Source organism: Herpailurus yagouaroundi, unplaced genomic scaffold, assembly GCF_014898765.1.
Source record: "Herpailurus yagouaroundi ecotype Mexico unplaced genomic scaffold, PumYag 192, whole genome shotgun sequence".
In the NCBI taxonomy this organism is placed as follows: domain Eukaryota; kingdom Metazoa; phylum Chordata; class Mammalia; order Carnivora; family Felidae; genus Herpailurus; species Herpailurus yagouaroundi.
The window spans coordinates 301,858-309,237 of record NW_024412423.1 but is presented as its reverse complement, the minus strand read 5'-3'; the positions used below and the strand labels follow the sequence as shown (position 1 = coordinate 309,237).

The 7,380-nt window shown below is 44.6% G+C and overlaps 1 non-coding gene across 1 annotated transcript; it reads left to right on the top strand.

Annotated features, from left to right (window-relative positions):
• Nucleotides 1-1,557: 1,557 nt before the first annotated feature.
• LOC121010903 (U6 spliceosomal RNA) lies at nt 1,558-1,663 on the top strand. The gene has a single exon (XR_005781418.1). It is a non-coding gene; the product is annotated as a U6 spliceosomal RNA (small nuclear RNA).
• Nucleotides 1,664-7,380: the final 5,717 nt, after the last annotated feature.

The following is a 7,380-nucleotide window of genomic DNA, read 5'->3' as shown; positions in this document are numbered from 1 at the left end:
TCTTAAGCAGGCTCCATGCTGTCAGCCTGGAGCCTGACACAGGGCTCAATTCCTCAAACCATGGGATTGTGACCTAAGCCAAAATCATTCATCAGACACTTAACCAACTAAGCCACCCAGGCTCCCCAAGACACTTCTAAGTTAACAGAGGGTAACAAACAGTATCTATACAAAAGCAATATAAGGGGCTGACAATCATTCTCCCCAGAAACTAATTTACATGGGAATAATGTAACACAGAATCCTGACTTGAATAGCCTTATGAAAGCGTCTGAAACGTGACAAAATGCCTTACATATAAACTTGAAAACTCAAAACGGAAATGGACACACACACAAAAGGTACACACAAAACTAGAATTCCCAAACTCAGGAGAGAAAATGAAAAACACAACATCATCTCAGAAATGAACACTAAAGTAGACGCTCTTTTAGGGAGAATAGATTTGACTAAATTTTAATAAAGTTCATTGAGGAAATGAATGAAAACAACCATAAAACCAAAATGAAATAAAAACAGTAGCAAAGAGGATTATATAGAAAGTGATAGATACAGAAGATGGGCAAAAAAGATCTAGTGTATAGACATAGCATTGGAAGAAAAACAACATAATTAGCAGCATAATGATTTTCCAAGAAATCTTTCTGGAAATAAAAGCAGACTTGAATCTGCATAGCTAACTTCCCCCCACCCCTTGCCCAGTGCACTTGAGAAAATTGATACTGAATGGGCAACTCCAAGATATTTCTTAGTAAAATGATTAGACTTTAAAGGTAAAGAAAAAAACAATCTTCTGGAGCTCCAGGAAAAATGATCAAGTGACTCATAAAAGGAAGAAAAGCATGTTTACATCAGACTTCTTGACAACTTCATGTAAGCAATAAAACCCAGAGCAACCTTATAATGAATTCAAAGAAAGCAAGTGTGAGCTAGGATTTTATAACCAGCCAAACTATCCTTCAGGTATCAAGAGGACAGAAAACAATGCCAACATAAAATGAATCAGGGAACGTCATACTCATGAGTCCTTCTTGAAGAACCTGTCAGAAGCTACACTTTATCAAACCAAGGAATGACTAGGAAAACTAGTAAAAATAACTATCAGCAAACCAAATCTAACACCATTGTGCTGGATGTACTAAAGCACCTGCCATCCCTATCTCCAGGAGTTCATGCCCTGGAGTGTGGATGGAACCATTGACTTTCCTCTAACCAACAGAATATGGCAATAAGCTCTCGTCCTGCAACTAAAAAAAGGTGAGTGTTGCTGGCAACCACATAGGTAGAAGAGCAGATCTATTCCTACCTCAGCCTCTAGATGAGGATTAGTCCTGGCCGACACCAGTAAGAACCCAGCAAAGCCACGCCTGGACCTCACATCCAGATGGCTAACACAATCATATTGAAACATAATATATCATGCCCAAGTGGCTTCCATTTCAGGAAGGCAAGGATGGCTTAATATTCATATTTAATAAATTTTGTGTCTTATTGTTTGCCTTATCCTCTCATCCTGGACCTGGTATCAGGAAATCCATTAGTATGATTAATCTTATCGTGCTTGCCTTGGCAGCACATATACTAAAGTTGGAACAATATAGAGAAGATTAGCATGGACCCTGCACAAGAAGAGAGGTAAGTTTATGAAGCCTTCTGTATTTAAAAAAGGTGGGGGGCACCTGGGTGGCTCAGTCGGATAAGCATCCGACTTCGGCTCAGGTCATGATCTTGCGATTCATGGGTTTGTTTGAGCTCTGCGTCGGGCTCTGTGCTGATAGCTCAGAGTCTGGAGCCAGCTTCAGATTCTGTGTCTCCCTCTCTCTCTGCCCTTCCCCTGCTTGCATGCATTCTCTTTCTCTCTCAAAAATAAATAAAACATTAAAAAAATAAAAAAATAAAAATAAAAGATTCATCTTATTAACAGTGCTAGGAGAAATATCATATAATTATCTCCATATAGGTCTTCAATGAAAATCAATATTCATTCTTGATTTTAAGAAACCACCCAATAAAATAGGAATTAATGTGTACCCCCACATATACATACATACATCTCCCTATCTCTGTTCTAAAGTCAGTACCTCTCTCTCTCTTTTTTGACATGCAAGGCAGAATGTTATTCACTTTTGTGTTGAACAGTGTAAAAACCACAAAATCTGGATTGACTTTAGGTAACAATAATTTAAAAGATAGAAAGCCCCTATTACAGAAATTTTTAAATTGATATTTGACAAGTTATACAATAAATGAAGAAAACTAACACTAGAACAGGCTAGGGATCAACTAACACAATACAACGTGTTAACACATGTGGTCAAAGGATGGATGTGTATCATCCATCACCTTCCATGTAACATCCTGGCTGGTGTTTGTTTTATTTTGCGGGGGGAGGGGGGGCGGGGGCTAAAGTCAGCATCTCCTGTAACAGGAGAAGTACTAGAGACTTTTTTTACTAACTTCAGGAACAAGGGAAGGAGGCTCATTATACCTAATATTGAATATTAAATGGGAAGGGTGTCAGGTGGCTCAGTCGGTTGAATGTCCAACTTCTGATTTCGACTCAGGTCATGATCTCTCAGTTTTGGAGCTCGAGCCCCACATGGGGCTCTGTGCTGACAGTGTGGAGCCTGCTTGGGATTTTCTCTCTCCTTCTGTCTCTGCCCCTTCCCCACTTGTGCTCTCTCCCTCCCTCTCTCTCAATTAATAAAAACTTAACATGTTTTTAAAAAGTTTTTTAAAATGTTTATTTATTTTTGAGAGAGAGACAGAGCGTGAGTGGGGGAGGGGCAGAGAGAGAGGGAGACACGGGATCTGAAGCAGGCTCCAGGCTCGGAGCTATCAGCACAGAGCCTGACTCGGGGTCGAACTCATGAGCCACGAGATCATGACCTGAGCTGAAGTCAGAGGCTTAACCGACTGAGCCACCCAGGTGCCCCAATAAATAAAAACTTAAAAAAAAAAAAAATATTGAATGGGAGGTATTTAGCCAATTTAATTAGATAAGAGAAAGCAAGTAGATGCATAAAAATCAGTAAAGAAGAAGTCAAACTATTTCAAGTTTCAGATGATAGAATCCCTAAACTCTCTAAAAGGATTAATGCTGAAACTAATAACAAAATAAATTCAGTGAGGTAGGTGCACACAAAACAGCACACATACACACACATACACACACTGACCCATTCTAGACAGGATGGAAGAAAACAATTATAATAACAACAAACAAAGCCACATCCTCATGAATAAACTTAATAAAAACATGTGAGGAAAACTTCAAAATGCTCCTGAAAGTGGTCTTGAACAAATAAGACTAAATAGTATTTTTTTATTAAAAAAAAATTTGTTTTAATGTTTATTCATTTTTGAGAGACAGAGCACAAGTTGGGGAGGGGTAGAGAGAGAGGGAGACACAGAATCAGAAGCAGGCTCTAGGTTCTGAGCTGTCAGCACAGAGCCTGACGCGGGGCATGAACTCATGAACTGTGAGATCATGACCTGAGCCCAAGTCAGACGCTCAACCGACTGAGTCACCCAGGCGCCCCAAGACTAAGTAGTCTTGAACACACAGAAAGATGTTCCTTGGTTTTGGATAAGATGGCTCAACTTGATAACGGTGTCAATTACCCTGAAGTTTGTCTGTAAATGTGATATCCCAACAAGATAGTGGTCACACGCAGGAATAGCTAGGATGCCCTGACACGGAAGCAGACAGAGGAGGTCTAACTCTACCAGATATTCAAACACAGTAATGGAAGTTGAGTTCAATCTCTCCCTCCTATTGAAACAATTGTGGATGAAGCCCTTCCTTGCTGTTTGCACACACACGCGCAACATAATGACGCCTTTACAATGCCCACCAGGGGGGACCAGCACAAGAAGAGACAGAGCTAGTGAGACAGACTGGAAAGCCCAGAATTAGGTCTAATGCATTTGGGTGTTTATTATATGACACGGGTGCATTTCAGATCACTGGGGAAAAGACAGCCTCTTCAATACATAGTGCTGGGATAGAGAGACAGACATTTGGAAGAAGATTCAATTGGATCCATGAACCAAACAAGCATTAGAAAACACACGTAGGGGCGCCTGGATGGCTCAGTCAGTTAAGCATCCAACTCTTGATTTAAGCTCAGGTCATGATCTCAGGGTTCACGAGTTCAAGCCCCGCATGGGGCTTTGTGTTGACAGCTCAGAGCCTACGTGGGATTCTCTCTCTCCCTCTCTCTCTCTGCTCCCCCCTGCTCACTCTCTCTCTCTCTCAAAATAAAAAAACTTAAAAAAAAAACCCAACATGGGTACATTCCATACAATCAGATATAAGAACAGTCTTTCTAACTAGGATTCAAAATCTAGATGCAATGAAAGAATAATTAAATCAACTATGTGAAAATAGAAAGCTTTTACTGGCAAAACCTGCCATAAACAAAATTTTTAAAAAACTGGGAGCAACACTTGCAAAAAAAATAATAATAATAGATAAAGCACTAATCTATGTATTTAAACAAACTTCAATCCAAGGGGGAAAAAGGACCAAAAATCCAATAGGAAGCGGGCAAAATAGACAGGCAATTGACAGAAAAAGATAGTTAAGTGACTTGAAATCGTATACAAAGATGTCCAGTTGCATTCATAATAGAAAGGTAAATTAAAACACACTGAAATACTATTTCCTGGCTCTGAGAGAGGTTGCAGGGGAAACAGACACAGCCATTCACTGCTGGGGAAAGGGGAATTTGGGAGTAGCTAACAAAACATATACATATTTATTCCTAGGAATTAAAGATACACCTTCACAAATGGAAACAACATGTATGTGAGGCTATCCTTAACCTACTGATTGTAATAACAGAGGCCTGGAACAAACCAAATGTCCCTCTGCAGGGCACAAGCTGAGTAAGTATGATACAGCCACTCCGTAGAGTAGGTCCTTGTACAAAACCAAGAGGAAAGTCTCTATTAACTGGTAAGGAGACATTTTTAATTGCAAAAAGCAAGGTGCAAAAGAGATGGATATGTTAATTTTGTGATAACGCATAAATGGACGAATAAACCAGAAGTGGTTTTAAGTGGTTACATCCAGTGTAGGAACAAGGAGGAAGAATCAGGGACCGGATTGAGACTTCTTGGTATAGCTTTTTTTTTTTGAAATTTTGGCATTGAACCATGTAAATGTTTTACGTACTCAAAAAATAAAATTATATCATAAACACTAAAAAGGAAAAAAAAAACCCCAAATCTCATGCAAACAGAAATAGCTGAAGCTATTGGTATAAACAAACTGATAACACGCTCACATAGGGCCGACTACACACCCAAAGACATCCTGAACTTGACCTGGTAGGTTTTGGTAAGCAGTGGTTTGGATGTAGTGACTCTAAAACTTTTTGGGATATATTCTAAGACTAAGCAAATGATTACCTATGTTGATGTTTGGGGAGAACCAGGTTCTTACTGTGGGAGGAAGATGAAAATACAAATTTTTAGTTAAAAAACAAAAACCTGATTTCTTGCCTCGGTGCACTGAGAAGGCCTAGAGACAATGACGCCAAGCACTCTGAGCACATTGAAAGTCCAGATACTAGTTTCTGAAGCCCACCCCCCGACTCAGAGGTACGGGGGCTTCTTGGAGAAGTGGCTGACTCTAGGTCTGGGTCAAAATACAAGTGAGAGCTGGAACAACGCGCCAAGACGTCTGGGGACATGTCAAAAGGACGCAGAGAGACCAGCCTGAACACCCAGCCCAAGTATCCAGCAGCACCCTGTCTTATCTTTGCGAACTCCCGGCAGGTGCCCTGCTTCCACGGGGAGGTCTGAGAGCAGCGGGGGCCCGCTGGGGACATGCCAGGAGTGGGGCAGTTGCTTGAGCCCAAACCAGGCTCCTCTGGCCACTACCGCTGGCAACCGCACCACTTGCAGAAAGCCCCTCCATACCCATGCCCTCCTTGCCCTGTGAGGAGGGAGGAAGCCTCCACGTGGCTGCAGTCCCACTGGAGTGAGGGTGACTCCACATTGGGTTGGTTCGCTCCTCCTCCAAAATCCTTGGTGGACTCCAGCAGCCTCCTCCTTGCTTGCTCCCTATCCTGCCCCAAGTCCTCTCTACCCACTTGGGGTGGGGGGGCATCCTTGCAGTACACAAACTGTAATCTCTCCCCTCTCCCCTTCCCCCCTCCCACCGGGACTGTGCATCGCACCCAGAGAAAAACCCAAACTTCACAGCTCTGTTCCAGCTCCTTCCACCCACCACCTGTGTCTGCCTCAGGGGCCTCCCATCTGCTGTTCCCTCAGAACTTTTCAGTGGGCTCCCACCTTGTAACTGCATCACAGCTAGTGGTCACTTCTCAGGGACCCTTCCTGATCCTCCCCTTACCAGGCTAAGTCTCAGCCCCCACCCCAGTCTCTCTCTCTGCAATAACTCTGTTTTGTTTTCTTCCTAGCAGGTATCCTCGGCCATGACCTCAGTCTTCAATTACTCGTTCAGCTTCCCTAAGCACTTACTGGGGCTGGGAGCAGACAGCACACAATAGGGGCTCAGTGAATGCCCTGGGTGAGGGAGTGGACAACCTCACCCCGGTCGCCGGGCATAATGGCTGGAGTTTGGCTTCCGTGGTTGGAAAGGCAGCTTTGTCAATTCTTAGTCCTGTGACCTTGAATAAGTCCTGTCACCTCCCTAAACCTTAGTTATTTCCATGGTAAGATGAGGACATAGCTGTTGCCCGCAGGTAAGCCTCCCCAGGGTGCTTCTTGGGCTACTGAAGCCCAGCAGGTCATTTGCCTCAGGGGCCCAGGAGGCAGGAGGGAAGAGGCTGGGGTGAGCCCCTCCACCACGACCCCAAGCTGCCAAGTCTGCTCTCTCCACACTGCCCCCTATACAGAGCAGAGCATGGGACAGGGTTGGGAGCACACCTCACCACCTCCCCTCCAGGCCTGCCTTTCCCTACCTGAACACAGAGAGGAGTGGACTAGGGGTCCCCTGACCCTGTCCGCTGCCACCGTGTGAGGCACCACTCAGAATCCCAAGCTGACTCCACTGTCCCTGCAGGCTCTCTGATCGTAGCATTGATCCTTTCCTCAATCCGATCCCAGCTTCAGAGACAATACCCTCTTTCCCTCATTCACAAGCAACCGGCAGGTCAGCTGTTCCCATTTCATAGACCGGGAAACTGAGGTCCGGCGCGGGGTGGGGAGGCCTTGGGTCCAGGCTGGCTTTTTCTGCCACTCCAGTGGCGGCAGGAGGTGGCTGCTCACCCCGAGTGAGTGGCGGGGGGCGTGCAGCAGAGCCAGTCTCTCGCCCCGCGGGCGGCCGGGGGGTGTGCCCTCCGCCGGTGGCCTCCCCGCCGCCGCCCTGGCGCGCACGCACCCTGTAGCCCCCTCCCGCCGCCC